Below are 17,912 nucleotides of genomic sequence, written 5' to 3'. Positions count from 1 at the left end.
TTCTCAAAATTTAATTATGATTCAAAATCACTTGAGTGTTCATTAAAAATCAGTTGCTGTGTTTCAAAGCCCTGATTTCAGATGTCTGCTACTGAAAAGGGGCCTGGTATTCTGTTTGTCACCAGCTCTTGGTGATGGAACTGCAGATGGTGGTTCTTACAGAAAGTCATCTAGAAAGTAACTGTTGTACTGTGCAGAATGTTTCTATAAAATGTTATGAACTTCCCAAGTAGTCCCCTAATAGTCATTTAGTCTTCTAAAGGGGCTATGGTTTAAATATCTATGACAGGACTCAGATGTTCAAAAGAAACCACAAATCTTCAGATTTACTATCCAAGTGACTTCTGGAATGGTAGTTGTTAAAAGTGGAGCATGGTTCCTGATAGAGACACGTAGGACAGCAATGGCAGAAGTCAGACGCTACAGGCTCTAGGCAGCTTCTGCCAAGTAGTAATGGGCTTCACATTCAAGAAGCATGTGGAAATTATGGATAAAAGAGTCAAGGGAAGAACTGGGTTAGGATCTCACTCATGTTTTTCTTAAGGATCAAGTGGTGTGTAAATGGGGAGTCAGCATTAAGATGCCTTTCAGGAAGGAGACCACAATGTAAAGCAACTCGAATCCAGAGGCAAAAATGAGATGAGCCAATCCTGCTACCCAAGCATAATTCAGCTCAGCTCACTCCCACATGCCATCATTACTGCCTCTTTGTTATATTATTCTCTATGTATTTTACCGATTATTCACCTCTTATTGCTTTTTATTCACATTGACTGACTAATTTTAAAGTGAGTCTTTGTATCGCATGTCACAACAGCAGCTCTGAGATTTAACACAGACATTTATCTCACGCCTTCGCAGGCTTCCCTCACTTGACATTTTGCTAAATTTCTCACTTACTAATTTTAGTGGTACTTTTAATAATCTTTAAAGAAAATGATCTTTAAAAATATTCCCTGAAATAAATATCTTTCCATGTTGGGGCTGTTAAGTGTGTGTCTTGATTTTCTTGAGAAATTGAGATCTGTTCCCAGCACCCACGTTAGGCTCAGCGTGACCTCTCATTTGCCTTCAGAGGATCTAACGTCTTCTCATTGTCTTTCAGGGCACCCACCTGCACACACATGCACATACTAACATGAAGACACACATTAAAAAGAAAAAGGTTGTAAACATATATCTACATATAACCTTCAATAGCTATAGCCTGTCTGGTTTTGGCTTCTTTGAAGCAAATTAAGATATCTTGAAGATACCTTGTCTATGTCATTCTCTTGTCAAATCTGAAGCTAAAATACACTAATGACACATCTAAAGTTGAAGTCACTCACACATTTTAAAAATTCTTAGATTAAAAAGCTACTAATGAAAATGTCAGATTAGTAAATTCCCCTCTTATATATGATGTTGGCAATAATGACCACTCTGACAGACATGTTGAAAATTGCTTCTTATTTTTATCCCTTATTTATCTTATTTCTTTTCTCTCTGAAGTCTTTTCCAACAAAAGACTCAGATAGTAAGCATGCATTAAGTTTTAAACTTTAATTAAAAGCAAAGACTCTTACCTCTCAGTAGAAAACAATACTTAATAGACCTTTATTCTTGAATTTTGTGCCTACATGCATGACTCCCTTCCTAATAAACACTTAAAAAAACTACTTATGCCGGGCAGTGATAGCACACGCCTTTAATCCCAGCACTCGGGAGGCAGAGGCAGGTGAATTTCTGTGAGTTTTAGGCTAGCCTGTACTACGTAGAGCTAGTTCCAGGACAGGCTCCAAAGCTACAGAAAAACCCTGTCTCAAATAACAGCACAACAAAAATACTACTTATAATTTCATTGAATATAATTCAGGTGCTACATTATGTTTATGTATAGTTCTTTTTCTGCAATAGAGCACATGTAGTTTCTTGATAATGCTCAGATGGTTTGTTGGTGCTTTATATGTCATATGTGATTCATGTAGTCATTATATTATTTCCTGGTATTTTCAAAGGAATTTACTACCTATAATTGCATATGTATTTTATTATTTGTATTTTCAGTGATGTCTGTAGGAAACAGCGAGTTTTTTGAATTTCTATATAATGCAGTGAATATTTTAATTTCCATATAATTTAATTGTTATACATTTGGGTCCAAGAGATCATGGGTACATCTTCTACCATGAAAGGACCAGAGTTCAGATTCCCAGAAATCATTAAAAACTGAGTTAGTACGGTAGCCACCAGTAAATTCAGCAATAGGGACACAGGTTTTGTTCTGGGTAAGCTGGATAACTGGACTAGTCAGAATAGGAAGGTCTGGTTTTAACAAGACAGCATGGTTCAATAAGCAACACCTAGCTGAGAAGACATTTGACATCAACTTTGGACAACCACACACGAATACACACATATAAACACACACATATACATACCCACTACCACCACCAACACACCTAATTTTAAAAAGATATAAATTCATTTGACAGTTATTCTTAATTATTCATTATTGAATTTTTACTAATTCAATTTTTACCAACATGAAAAATAACAGAGTAAAGAGAATGAGTTATCAAAAGTTGTCAATCAGATGAGGCAAAAATGTTCCTTTATTGCCAAGCTTCATTGAGATTTAAATTGAACACTTTTGCAAATCAAACTTAGTAATATTTGACATTCTGTGAAAGATTATTAATTCAATCAATTTATTTTTTATTACAAAATTGAATTTTTTCATAATTTGCAAGATTAAATCACCACATATGTATACTTTGAAATGTATTTTATTAATATAATTGAATTATTTATATGCTGTGTTATAAATAAAATAAGTCTAAAATGGGTAATCCTTTGTTTTCTAAATGATTGTGTAATAATAAAATTTTTACAAAGTTTACTTTTGCTTTTGATCTTAATCTTAATTATGTGCATTGGTGAATGTCTACTTTCTTCCTTAAGAATAAATAAATATTTTAAAATAAGAATAGAACATTGAAGCTTTAAATGTATGCAGATATGTACACACATGTATCTCTATATTTATATATCTACACACAAACACAGAAGAGTATATTTATGTTAGATATATATTGCCTTTTTAGACAAAACCTTGCATATCTCAGGTTGTCTTAAATACTTAAGTGACCGTTTTTCAGCCTTTTTTGTGATGTTGGGTGGGACAGATGTCACTGCAATCAACTAAAGTAATAATTCCTTAACATACATAAAGACATATAAATATTACAGAATTACAGAACTTTTTTCAATATAGATTCATTGTTAATCTTTACACTAGATTGAAGGTATCTACAACTTCAAATTTAAATGCCTTCCTAATGTTGAAATCATTTAATATTTGTCCTTTATATTTTTAACAACTGATGTATCTGCATATGAATATGTTCATATAATACAGAGTAAATCTTCTTGCACCATATAATCATAACAATCTATTTTAAAATTCATGTTATAATCCACTTTTTCTTCTAGACTGTTTCCATTTGTTTTGAATTACTTTTCAAAATCTTTGATAATCATACACAAGAGTTTTGAAAGAATAAGTGAGAAAGGTAAAACACGAAAGCAATGGCAGCTTTCCCTATGTTTATCAATAATGAAGCATAATTTTCTACAATGAGTCTTTCATAAAAATACTCCAAAAATTGAATCAGGCGTTTGGTTAAGAGTCGTAGTTTCCTGTTTACCCAATTTTTTAGCTATAAGTATAAAAATCTATTCTTTCATCTGGGACTTGAAATGTGAACTTTGTAGTATTTCTGAATTTTTGTTTTTTTATATCTGCTTAAGAAACATTTGTACCAGAAACATTATGTTCTAATTTTTGTAATTTTAGTAAATTTTATATATTAATGACTTTGAAGCCTCTCTTATACTTCCCTTCTGTACTATATTTATACTTTTAGATACATCAAATTTATATATTTTTATATTGGACTTATCTAATTAAATTCTACATATCTCTTGTATTTGTGTGGAAACAAATATGTATATACTATGCATTGCTACTAAAATGGGCTAAACTTCAGTACTTGGGAGGCAGAGGTAGGCGGATCTCTGTAACTTCGAGGCCAGCCTGATCTAGAAGAGCTAGTTCCAGGACAGGCTCCAAAGCTACAGAGAAACCCTGTCTCAAAAAACAAAAAAAATAAAAAATAAAATAAAATGTGCTAAACTTGATAAATTAAAATAACAAAGATTTGTTATTCTACTTATTTGCTGAAACTTTTCAGATTAGTGATGACAAATCTGTGGTCTCATGAGGTTGTAGTTCAGTTGTGTGTATCTGGATGTCATCAAACAGGGGTGCTGGCAGCTCTTTTTCCCATTAGCTATTGGTTGTAGGCTTCAGAAGTGTGCAAGATGTGTCTCACCCTAGTGCCACATAAAATACACTAGGCTGTGTCATGCAGAGAGTGTGACTCAAGTAATAGTGGGTTATAGAGCATAAGTCACATTCTTTCTTTTAACTTTTTGTTTTATATTTCGAGATTATAGTATATTTATATGGTTTCTCCTTTTCTTTTTTTTTTTTTTTACTTCAAAACTTGCCATAAACTCCTTTCTCTTCCAAATGTATTGTCTCTTCATTAACTTTTTTCCATGTGTATTTGTATATGTATATGCATCTATGTTCATGTCTTCCCTGGAGAAGACCATTTCTCTCACTCTCAACATTTCATAGCTGCTTGTAGTTTTAGCCTAATAGACTTTAGTCCATCCATGTTGGTATGACACTTGGTGTAATCATTCTTTTATAGCATTACATTGGAGATATAATGTGAATTCTGTAGCGTGTCCTTATTCATACAGAGACATCATGGTATTATCTGGAAACACATACATTTGAAGATCTATAAAAAGAGGTCAAAAGCATTACTGTGGAAGGAGGTTGCTGTTTCAGTCTTTCCTCATACTGGAGATGTTTATATCCTGCACACATTTAGGATACATGCAACTAATTACAAGACCCTAAAATAACTTATCCCCCCCCCAAAAAAAAATTCAAAGTTCAGAATCAGATTAAATTTCTGGATCAAATAAATACAAATCTTTAGTTTTTTCAGTGTTACTGGTATTTGTTAGATGATGAGAACACAGCACAACAGAAAGAGAGACATGACTGATTAAAAGATCTTCCTGAATTACAGAACATAAAAATAATTTTGCTTCTAAACTGGAAAACTTAGATTATGATCTAAGAGTGGAAAATTATTTCTAAATTTATTTCTAAATTTCTAATATGCTAGAGATTCCTCTTCTTACTGTTCTAAGTAAGAAATTGTAAGAACTTTTCTGGTATAATGAGGGTTAAATTAAAATAACAACTCCTTGCCATTTTTTACTTTCTCTTACAACTCATTTGTGTTAGTAGTATTTATTGCTTAGTTGTTTAATTAGAAATCCTTTTTGATGTTATGAGTATTTAAATTAAGAATATAAAATCTAACATAAAATTAAGAGAACTCAGAGTAATATGAGAATTAGTTACAAATATTGACATTAAAAGCATGCAAATTAGATCAGTATTTTTCTTTGAAATTCCAAATATATAAATTCCAGTTGTTTTCTTTTCTTTTTCTTCTACTTCTTCCTTATCCTTCCTCCTTCTCCTCCTCCTCCTCCTCCTCCTCCTCCTCTTCTTCTTCTTCTTCTTCTTCTTGTTCTTCTTCTTTTTCTTCTTCTTCCTTCTCTTCCTCTTCTTCTTCCTTTTCATCTTCCTCCTTTTACCTTGTTCTTTCTCTCCTTTCTAGTTTCCTAACCCTCTCTCCATGTTTCTTCTTCACTCCTTATTTTCTTTCTCTTTCCAATCTAATCTATCCTTTCAAAAGAATATTTCAATATTTAGTCAGTACATCCTCTATAAGTCATGCAGACCATAATCACCTGAATTGTATTGACTCTGTTAACTTTGAAGACTTAGAAATATGATTAAGCAGAGGGTCTATAGATAACAAGATTATATTGGATTATTCTTCTGAAATCTAAATCCTATTCCATGTATCCTCATAAAGCTGAAGCAGAAAGAGAATTCAAGCACTTATGCACATTTGGAAAAAGAAATGTGAAGATAAAATGGAGAGAATTCAAACATAATGAACATTATGGCCTTGAGGTAATGTGACTGAGACTAAGAAATGCTGGCGACTTCTGGCAGAAAAAGCAAAGTGTTTCTCCTGAGAGCAAGTTCAACTTGACAAAATTGGTTTCAGCCCAAAGAAAGTGATTTAAGACATCGTCCCTCCAGAACTTTCAGAAAATACATTTCTGTCTTTCAAATCTTATATTTATGGTAATTGACTATAGTAATAAAGACATAATAATGCACACACAACAATGTTCTCAGTACTCTTTCTATGCAATGAGATTATTAGTATTCCTTAGAATAGGCATTAAGGTACTTACAAAACTAGGAGTTGTCTATTCAAAATTGTTAATATTTTATAAACTTTATTCTGTAAATGGAAGTTTCTTTCCCATATAGTCCCTCAGCCATTTAGTTCCAACAATATCACAGAGGCTTATATTAATTATAAACTGTTTGGCCTATTAGCTCAGGTTTATTATTAACTAGCTCTTAAAACCTAAATTAACCTATAATTTTTGTCTATGTTTAGCCACATGTCTTGGAACCTTTTCTCAGTTCAGCATTTTCATCTTGTTTCCTCAATGTCTTGGTGGTCTTGCAGACTGAGCCTTTCATCTTCCTCAGAATTCTCCTAGTCTTTTTGCTCCACCTATAATTCCCCCAATATATTAAAGATTATGGTCAAGTCTTGCCTGGAAAATTCTGTGAGGCTGGATCATCTCATAGCAGTCTTGAAGCTGTTCTGGGTATAAATCTCAGAGAAAACTGCAACAAAACTTTGAATCTAAAACTTTGGATCAACTGGGCCATCTACTATAATAAGAGATTTTTCATGGGATGTTCCTTGAACAAACTTTATTTTTCTTAACCCAGAATAAATCCACAGCCTCTTATTTCCTGTGGAAACAGAAGCGAAACCTCTTCTTCAAAGTTACATATCTTTGGACTTAAATTTTGAAGTAAAGTAATTTTCAAAATATGTAAATTCACTTAATCCAGCAGCATTTATAATCAAGTGTCTTTCAGCAGTTGTTGCTCCTTCCTCAGCAATCAAACAATTCAAGGACAACATAATAGCAAATAGTGTCCATACTCTCTGTGTATTTTCCATCTTTATGTGACACTTTTATTCTGCTTATTACTTTTTAATCTTTGGGTTTTTTTTGTAATTTTTTTGTTGTTTTGTTTTCTTAGATAGGGTTTCTCTGTGTATCCTTAGATAACCTGGAACTCACTCTGTAGCTCAATCTGCTCTCAAATTCAGAGAGATACACCTGTTTCTGCCTCGCAACTGCTGGGATTAAGGGTGTGTGCCACTATACCTGACTATATTTCGTTTTTTAAAGGACTTTCTCAATCCTTTTTGTTTTCTGTCTCAATCCTCTATGTGTTTTTAAACATACCGCAAACTGTTTAGAGGTTTTTTTGTTTGTTTGTTTTTATTGAGCTCTACATTTTTCTCTCTTTCCCCTCCCTACCTCTCCTTTCGCTTTCAACCCTCTCCCAAGGTCCCCATGTTTCCAATTTACTCAGGAGATCTTGTCTTAGAGGTGTTGTTTTTCATCTGAATCTGCTTTTACTATATATCTCTATCTTTTTCTGAGCACATGATTCTTCAATTTGCTGAATGATATGGTAAGGATTAAAGCTGAGGCTTTGGCAGCTGGTTCTGCCCAACCCATTAGCTTTCTGAGAATCTAGCTTCATAGTTGAGGAGTGATGCTTTTCCCCACAACTTTGGTGAATTTCTAGGTCCATGCTACCAATAAGAAGCATGCAACAAGCTTCATGTAAACACTATTTAAATGTTTGGTTGCAGGGCCTCTTAAATGAGCTTCAAGGATTTTGCTGCAAACACTGAGTCAGGAAGCCTCTCTTAAAGGAATTGTGCCTCTTCTTTTTTTTTTTTCCATTTTTTATTTTTTTCTTTTTATTCTTTTTTAAATAAAATTTTCACCTGTTCCCCATTTCCCTCCCCCTCCTCCCACATATTGCCCCCTCCCCCCAACCCCCCCCTATCCGCACTCCTCTTCTCCTCCCACCACTCCATTCCCCCTCCCTCTCCAGACTGAAGAGCAGTCCAAATTCCCTGCCCTGCAGGAAGACCAAGTTCCTCCCACTTCTATCTAGGTCCAGGAAGGTGAGCATCCAAACAGGCTAAGCTCCCACAAAGCCAGTTCATGTATTAGGATCGAAACTTAGTGCCATTGTCCTTGGCTTTTCATCAGCCTTCATTGTCCGCCATGTTCAGAGAGTCCAGTTTCAACCCATGCTTATTCAGTCCCAGTCCAGGTGGCCTTGGTGGGCTCCCAGTAGATCAATTCCACTGTCACAGTGGGTGGGTGCACCCCGCGTGGTCCTGATTTCCTTGCTCATGTTCTCCCTCCTTCTGCTCCTCATTTGGACCTTAAGAGCTCAGACCATTGCTCCAAATTGAGTCTCTGTCTCTACCTCGATCCATCGCCAGATGAAGGTTCTAAGGTGATATGCAAGATATTCATCAGTATAGGATAAGGTCATTTCAGGTTCCCTCTCCTCAGTTGCCCAAGGTACCAGCTGGGGACATCTCCCTGGACACCTGCGAGCCCCTCTAGAGTCAAGTCTCTTGCCAACCCTAAGATGGCTCCCTTAGTTAGGATATATACTTCGCTGCTCCCGTATCTGCCCTTCCTATATCCCAACCATCCCAATCCTCCAAGCTCCTCCCATCCTCTCCTTCTCACGTTTCTCACCCCATTTCCCCTTAGTCCCATGCCACCTCACCCGCAAGTTCCCAGTTTTTGCCCGGCAATCTTGTCTACTTCCCCTATCCAGGCAGATGACTATACGATTTTCTTTGGGTTCACTTTCTTATTTAGCTTCTCTAGAATCACAAATTATATGCTCAATGTCCTTTATTTATGGCTAGAAACCAATTATGAGTGAGTACATCCCGTGTTCCTCTTTTTGAGTCTGGGATACCTCACTCAGGATAGTGTTTTCTATTTCCATCCATTTGCATGCAAAATTCGAGAAGTCATTGTTTTTTACCGCTGAGTAGTACTCTAATATGTATATATTCCACACTTTCTTCATCCATTCCTCCATTGAAGGGCATCTAGGTTGTTTCCAGGTTCTGGCTATTACAAACAATGCTGCTATGAACATAGTTGAACAGATACTTTTGTCATATGATAGGACATCTCTTGGGTATATTCCTAAGAGTGGTATTACTAGATCTTTGGGTAGGTTGATCCCAAATTTCCTGAGAAATCGTCACACTGATTTCCAAAGTGGTTGCACAAGTTTGCATTCCCACCAGCAATGGATGAGTGTTCCCCTTACTCCACAACCTCTCCAGCAAAGGCTATCATTGGTGTTTTTGATTTTAGCCATTCTGACAGGTGTGAGATGGTATCTCAAAGTTGTTTTAATTTGCATTTCCCTTATCGCTAAGGAGGTTGAGCATGATCTTAAGTGTCTTTTGGCCATTTGAATTTCTTCTGTTGAGAATTCTCTGTTCAGTTCCTGCCTCTAGAAAACAGAACCTCCCTGAGAAAATGCTTCTACCAAGAATTTGTGCTTTACTCTGCTCTTTAATGTCTCAAACTCTCTCAGGTTTTATGTGGAAGTAGTTGTATGTGGGTATCATTTGTAGATGGAAGTTTCTGTCCTGCCCAGTTCCACAGCTGATTAGTCCTAACAAAACACACAGAGGCTGTTATAAATTATAAATTGGTATCTTTGTGATACATTTCTACAAATCCCTCAAGAGAAAAACTGAAATGTATTACCAAAGATATACAAATAGAAACATTAGTAAAATAATAGCATTTTAACCATTTAATAGATTTAATATTTATGTAATAAAATGAACAATATTCTGTTCTACTTATTTTTATAGTATCCTTATCATTGAATTAAAATACTTTAATACTTCACATATGCACTACATAAAAATAAGTATATATATACACTCTGCTAAATAATTTATTAAGATGTCTTTTACTGCAAGTATTCTACAGCATAATATTTGAGTACTTTTTCCTGTTTTTTGACATATTATCAAAGTGTACAAATCCCATTTTTCATCTATAATTTGTAAGCATAACTGAATAACTGATATTAAAAATGTTCTCCTCAACTGATTTTTTACTATTTAATTGCATTGTCCTAAAAACTAGACTTCAGTCTCATGCAAAATGTTAGAACAAATAATATGATATACAGAAAATATTCACAAAGAAATGATTAGTCTATGATGTGATGTACATGATACGAACATATAAGTTTACCTGTTAATCTAAAATGAATTAATAGATAAGTTAATATAAAATCAGAAAGAAAAGTATTTCATTTCATTCTTATATTGATAAAAAATTTTGTTTATGCTATTGTTAAATAAAATTCACCAATTAAAATAAGTTATTAACAGGAAATAAAATCAGAGTACTTAACAATAGATCAAGTCATATAATAAATCCTATGAGTCAAGAAAAGAGACCTGGGAAATAAAAAGGCAAAAAAGAAGCATCAGATATAGAAAAGTAGACAATTGTGTTAGATATTAAAAAGTAAGATCATAAGATATGAATAATGTAGCTTCAGAAAAGTATTTTATAAAGAGAAAACAATCTGTCAATAGTAGAATAAAATTAGTTTGCAACTAATATAAACTGGGAAATCAGTAATTGATTCTCAAGGATGTTCATCCAGAACGCATTGACTTGGTGATTTTAGTTGTATCAATACTGACTTCTGTAGTCATCATAGATATCTTTTTCAATGCTATTTGCAGCAAACAGACAAAAATTAAAAATGTGGAGTCTTCTTCAATGCCTTAATTCCAATATGTCACGTACTACTGCTGTTCATGTCATCATAGCCTTACCAATCACAAACTTTTACAAAGGCATGAGAAGGAAAGGGAACTGAATGTTGTTACGTTGTTGAGATTAAGAGGTAAAAATATGAAATATCAATTAATGAGAAATAACACTAGCTTGAAAGCCTTATCTACAGTTATTAAATACTTGCAAAATATCTAGTACATTATGAAAATTTTTAATTGCAAGATTGCTATGATAAACAAAAATCTGTGATCCAAAGAAATGATCCTTTAGTTATTGGCATTCATGACAGTTACAGACCACAACTGATATTTACCTTTGGGAACAGGAGCAGATAAGAGTTCAGGAAGTTGCACTCTTAGAAGATAATGCAAACCTCTCAAAATCAATAGCTTAATGTTTTAGATGTTGATAATTATTGATTAGGAATTTTCATACTTTTCAACTGGAAAGTTCCACTGAGTACATTATTGTTTGAGACATCCCTTCCAAGATGTGAGCACAGAGTTTTCTATACTCTGCTGTAGTTAAAGTACACCATGTGCAACCAGGCATCAGAGCTGCTGCTCCTCAAGCACCACATGCCTATTCCTATGGGATTTCTGCACAACTGACCTGGGTGCAACGGGGACCATGTCTCCTGGGAAAAATGACATCTGCTTCAGCTATATATCAATGTATGTATATATTTATCAGAATATATATCTATTACTAAAACTACACTAGTACTTGTGTTTTTCTTTCAATCTTTGATGATTTCTGAAAGTGTTGCTTAGTTTGGAAAGCAAGAGTCTGTTAAACCAAGCCATCCTTGATGTCTTACTTTTTAATCATTTTTTCCAGGACACTGCTGTGATCAAAGATTTATCCCTAAGTTTTGGAAAAAGGCAGGCTATCAGATTTCAAATGATGAGTTGAGTCAATACCTAGCTGGTTTCTTTAAGTAGGTATCCTCTGTGTGGCTTTCACAATGGCCTCGTCTTGCTCTACAGACAGTAAAATCTTGTGCCACCTGGGCAAATTTAGGCAATAATGATATGCAAAATTAGGTGAGCCATATGTAATTTAACTAGTCCTTTCAATGATTCCACAAGTTCTATGACTTCTAAGCAGTTTTACACATGCATGTGTGTGTGTTTGTTTCTTGAGAGACACAGTTTTTCTGCATATGTCAGGTTGGCTTTCAATTCAAGCAATCCTCCTGCCTCAGCATATTTTCCTCAGCCTCTTTAATGCTAAGACTTCAGTTGTCTTACACCAAACATGACCTGATTTATTTATTAATATTTTAAACAGCCATGTCACCTCTATGAATCTATTTATGAAACAACATATTTCTAAGTTACATATGTGGAATTTTTTGCAAAAAAATTGTTTTTCAAACTCTCTATAGGTAATCTTTCATTCATAATCCTTTAAGTAACCTCAATAAAACTCAGAGGGCCACAAATTTGGACTTTGGTGGTATCAGTACTTTGATTTTTCTTGCTTCTTTATCTGGAGTGAGTAGAGATTTGTTCATGTCTGAGCAGAAATAATGTCACATAATTCCTCTGCGCTTGACAATACCAGTAATTCACAGGTGGATCCTCATGACAAAGAAGACATCTGCTTTATACAAAGAAATCAGAATAAGTTATAGATGGGCTTTTCTTCTACAGTTGAAATACGGGCAAAGTAAGAATGGCTAAGATATGCCATGAATTGCTTTGCAACTTGTTCTTTTATTAAAGGTGAGACACAAGAATTCTGACTTATACCAAATGCTATATTTCAAGTTATCAAAACACTGTGGATGATCTTGAAAGCCAGCATAACATCATCAGTTTTAGAGTTGGTAAGAGCTACAAAATATGCTTTGTATTTCGCTTTTCTGTTTTGTGGAGCTGGGAATTCAGTCTAGGTCCGCATGCATACTAGACATTCTTGTTATCAGTGATTCAGTCTAGGTCCGCATGCATACTAGGCATTCTTGTTATCAGTGATTTACATTCTCATCCCACACAATTGTGTTTTAACAACAAATTTGCATCAACCTGAGCAACCCCCTAGCCATTCTACGAACTGTGTAAATTAGAGGTGTAATTAACCATAGCAGACCAGATAGAGCAGCAGATGTATCAGGCTATGAGTATGACTTAGCATAAAATTCTGTGTAAGAAGTCATTAAAAGATTCATTGGCATACTTATACACATTTATTACTTAAACTACCCCATCTCTCTCTCTCACTCACACATATATGCACACATAAAATCACACAATCATCTACATTTTAAATTATGAACAAAGAAATTTTTTGTCTCTCAATATAAGTATATTTTCAGGCCTATATTCTATTTTTCTTAATTTATTATTTTGCTTTATCACAATTTATATCAATTATTATAATCCAACAATTATGTGTGAAAATCTATAAACACTAGTGATCCATAACTTTCTTCTTTAATCTGTCTTAGTTGTATGGCTTTTTAATAGAATGTTTCTTCTTTGTATACTCATGTATTTTTAAGAAAAAAAAACAAATATAGCAGCTTATACTTATGCATACTATTTTGATTCTAAAAAGAATTGCAAATAGGCCCATATATGACTAAAACATGAAATGCTTTCATTTCAAAACAGAAGTAAAGAGGAGGTATGGGTGAATTATTTTAAGAGCAATAGAAAGTAGACGAGTAACTTTCCAAAAAGACCATAAGATGCTAACAACACATGTGAAAATTAGAAAACGATAATAAGGAAAATGCAACCTATGAAGGAACAATATTATCAGTTGATATGATTTGCATATTTCCAAGTGTCTCATTAAGATTATGAGTTTAATGAGAACAATATTCTATAATTATGCCATTGAAATTATTTCAAAGAAAATGAAAACAGGATTTCATTGGCATAACAGAAATATTGGAGTACAATTAATGAAAAATCAATTTCTCTTAATAATATATTGTGTCTTGGTTTCACTATTCCTGTAAAAAAGAAGGGTTGTTATTCACTTTTCTAGAACTTAGTCAAATACTATTTTAAATCTTCATTTCAGTCTTAATAGCTCAGAATGGATTCCACTATTTTCCAATAATTCTTCCAATTCCCCAAAGTTAGTTTAGTTATAAGATATGAATATTAAGAATTTCTTACAATTTTAAAAGAGGATATTTTAAGAAATATTTATCTACTACAGAATTTTTATCAATGTCTAAAGTACTTTAGACCTATTGAATTGCCTAAAATATATCATTGAAATTATTTTTATTTGTTTATGGTTAGCCCTTATCTTTGTAAGGGATATATTATTTTGTGTGATGCAATGAAATTTCTCTTTGATAATGTTTGATGAGAACATGTATAGAAATGTATAAAGTTTAAACTAAGGTAAAAGTAACTAGAGAGATGGCTCAGTATGAAAAGTGCTTCTCTTTCAGGTATGAGAAATATAATCCACCCCCAGAACTCACAGAGTGCCAAATGACTCTATTCTCAGCATCAATGAGAAACATGCAGGATTTACTACCCAGCTGGTATAGCTGAATTGTTTGAGTTCCTGATTTAGTAAAATGCCTTTTCTCAAAAAAAAATTGGTAATGTCCCCCCAAAATAACCAAAGAGTTCATACAGGTGAATATGTATACACACAAACATATATGCACACATACAAATACACATAAACAAGCATATAAAAACACACATATGCACGAACACAGACATATAAATACATATAGACAAGAAAACAAACACATGTACACACACAAGTAAAGTAAAAATTTTAAAGTCAACATTTTCTGGTATGGAATTTGAGAGAAAAAGTGTGTTGAAAATAGATTTTTATCATAAAATCAGAGTCTTAATGTTGCACAAAAGAGAATAAATTATATACCAAAATTGAGAACATTGCCAAGGGCCACTAGATAAAAAGTGAGTTTCAGCGACAAATGACATGTCTCAGCTCTTAAAGACAGCAGCCAATACGCAGAATTCACTCTCTAGAACCCATATAGCAGAAATACAGAACCAACTCCAGCTCCATCAAATTGTTCTCTAACCATGGCGCACATTATCATACACATAAACACACACAGATACATAGACATACATAAAAATACACCCAAAAAATAATAGAAGAAATTGAATTTGTGAAATGAGACAAATAGACAGTGGGTGAAAAGAACATGATTTTAAATGTATTGTGATCTATAAGAGACTATTAAAAACATTGATTATGTTATCACACATAAGTTACATAATTTTGATCTATTTACTACTCTATTTGTTATCCTACCTCCCGTATAGAACATCTTTTCTAAACAATATCATTGATAAAAACAATAAAATTAAAAAGCAGCATTAAATGAGTGTCAATTCTACATCTGTGAGATTATTAATTGAGTAGAAAATGGGCACTGTTGTTCCGACATAACATAATTATGGACAGCAAAGTAAAATCTTAAAACTTCATCTTTTTAAAAAAAAAAGTCCCTCATGGGAAAAATGAAAATAATTGACTACAAAATAAGTAAATAGCAAAATCATTATGCCTATATCTACAAAAAATATTCTATCTGATTATTAGGTACTAGATTTGGATAGTATACAAACTGTTGTACATTGTTTTAAAATGCTTAAATAACTGACTGTGTTGGCTTAGTAGTGCCTGTATTTTCACAGCTGTATGAACATGGGGAATGTAACAACAGACACTATGCCAAAGAAAAGTAAACCTTTGCCAGCAGCCATGAACTCCTAAGGGTGAAGCTTGTGGGACTCTCACCATGAATTTCAGAATTTTAACATTCTTCTTATATAAGTACTGTGATCTGTGTCAGCAGGACAAGACAGAGAGCCAGGGACACCTGTGGGATCAGGACCAAACAAGTGACCTCTGCTGAATCAGACTTGAACAAATCACCTCAGTGGGACCAGACCCAAGCCAGTAACTTCAGTAGGAGCAGAAATGACCTCCATGAGAGCAGGCCCAAGCAAGAGACCTCTGTTGGATCACTCAAGGATTGCAGAACGACCTCCACTAACACTGAAGGACCTCTGGGAAAGTTGAGCGACCTCCAGGGTAACTAGAACCATGACCATGAGGAACAACCATCTGATCCTTGAAAGTGGATGCTCACAGTTCCACTTTGACTTGATTCCCTATTATGTCTGATTGTCCTACATCGTGGGGCTGTGGGAATGGGCAAATAGTGCACTTACCTTTCCCTGGGGAATAAGGGAGCTCAAAGAAGACTAGTACCTTTGCCACAAAATAACGAAAACAATAAACATACAGAATAAAGAGAGAAAATTATGAGCTGCAAAAGAAAAAGGCCAAGCAACATACAAAGGCAGACCTATCAGAATTACCTGACATCTTAATGTAAACAATGAAAGTAAAAGGTCATAGTCAACCATTATTCAGGCATTAAGAGACCATGCATGCCAACCTATACTACTAAACCCAACAAACTTTCAATCACCATAGATGGTCAAGATATTCCATGACAGACCGAGATTTAGCCAATACCTTGCCACAAACCCAGCCTATACAAAGTACTAGGGGGAAAACTTGAAACCATGGAAGTTAGTTACATTCACAAAAACACAGACAATAAATGATCTCACAGCAGCAAATCCTAAAGAAAGGGAAAAATGTACAAAACAATATCACCAACAATAAAAACTAAAATAACAGGAGCTAGAAATCACTGGTCATTAATATTCCTTTATGTAAATGAACCCAATTCACCTATAAAAAGACACAGGCTAACATATTAGATACAAAAACAGAATCCATCTTTCTTCTATGTACAAGAAAAACACCTCAACCTCAAAAATAGACATCACTTCAGAGAAAAAGATTAGGAAAAATTTTTCAATCAAATGGACCTAAGAAACAAGCTGGTATGATATCCTAATATCTAAAAAATAGACTTTGAACTAAAATCAATCAAAAGAGACAAAAATGATATTTCATATTTGTCATAGGAAAAATCCATCAAGAGAAAATCACAATACTAAACATATATGCCCCAAACACAAAGACTCTTTCATATGTAAAAGAAACACTATTAAAGCTTAAATCACACATTAAAACATACATACTAATTCTAGGAGATTTCAACACCCCACTCTCACTACTGGACAGGTCTGCAGGACAGAAAACTTCATAGAGAAATAAGGGAACTAACAGATGTTATGACTCAGATTATCTTAACAGACATCTATAGAACATTTCATCCAAACATAAAGAGACATACTTTCTTCTCCACATTTCATGAAACCGTCTCAATAATTGATCATAGGTGGATGGTGTTGGTGCATACCTTTAATCCCAGCACTCAACAGGCAAAGACAGGTGGATCTTTGTGAGTTCAAGACTAGTCTGGTATACAAGAACTAGTTCCAGAACAGGCTCCAAAGCTACAGAAAAACCCTGTCTCGAAAAACAAAACAAAACATACCTAAATATAATAAAGAAAATATACAGCCATCCAACAGGGAACATCAGACTGGATAAGACAAACTCAAAGAAATACCAGTGAAACCAGGAACAAGACAAGGTCCACTCGTTTCAAATCTATTCAACTATCTATTTCCATACCTGGTACTTGATGTTCTAGCTAGAGCAATAAGACACCAAAAGGAGATCAGGTGGATACAAATCAGAAAAGAAGTCAAACTCTCACTATTTGCTGATGATATGATAGTTTACATAAGTGATTCCAAAAATTCTATCAAGGACTTCCTACAGCTCAAAAACAACTTTTTCAATGTAGCAGGATACAAGATTAACTCAAAAAAATCAGTAGCCCTCCTTTATATAGATGATAAATGAGCTGAGAATGAAATCAGAGAAATGTCAGCCTTCACAGTAGCCAAAATTAAAATAAAACACCTTAGAGTAACTCTAACCAAACAAGTAGAAAACCTGTATGACAAGAACCTTAATCTTTGAAGAAAGAAATTCAAGAAGTCTCCAGAAAAAGATAAGATTTCCCA

This window comes from Chionomys nivalis, chromosome 5, assembly GCF_950005125.1.
Source record: "Chionomys nivalis chromosome 5, mChiNiv1.1, whole genome shotgun sequence".
In the NCBI taxonomy this organism is placed as follows: domain Eukaryota; kingdom Metazoa; phylum Chordata; class Mammalia; order Rodentia; family Cricetidae; genus Chionomys; species Chionomys nivalis.
Note: the sequence above shows the minus strand (reverse complement) of the source record.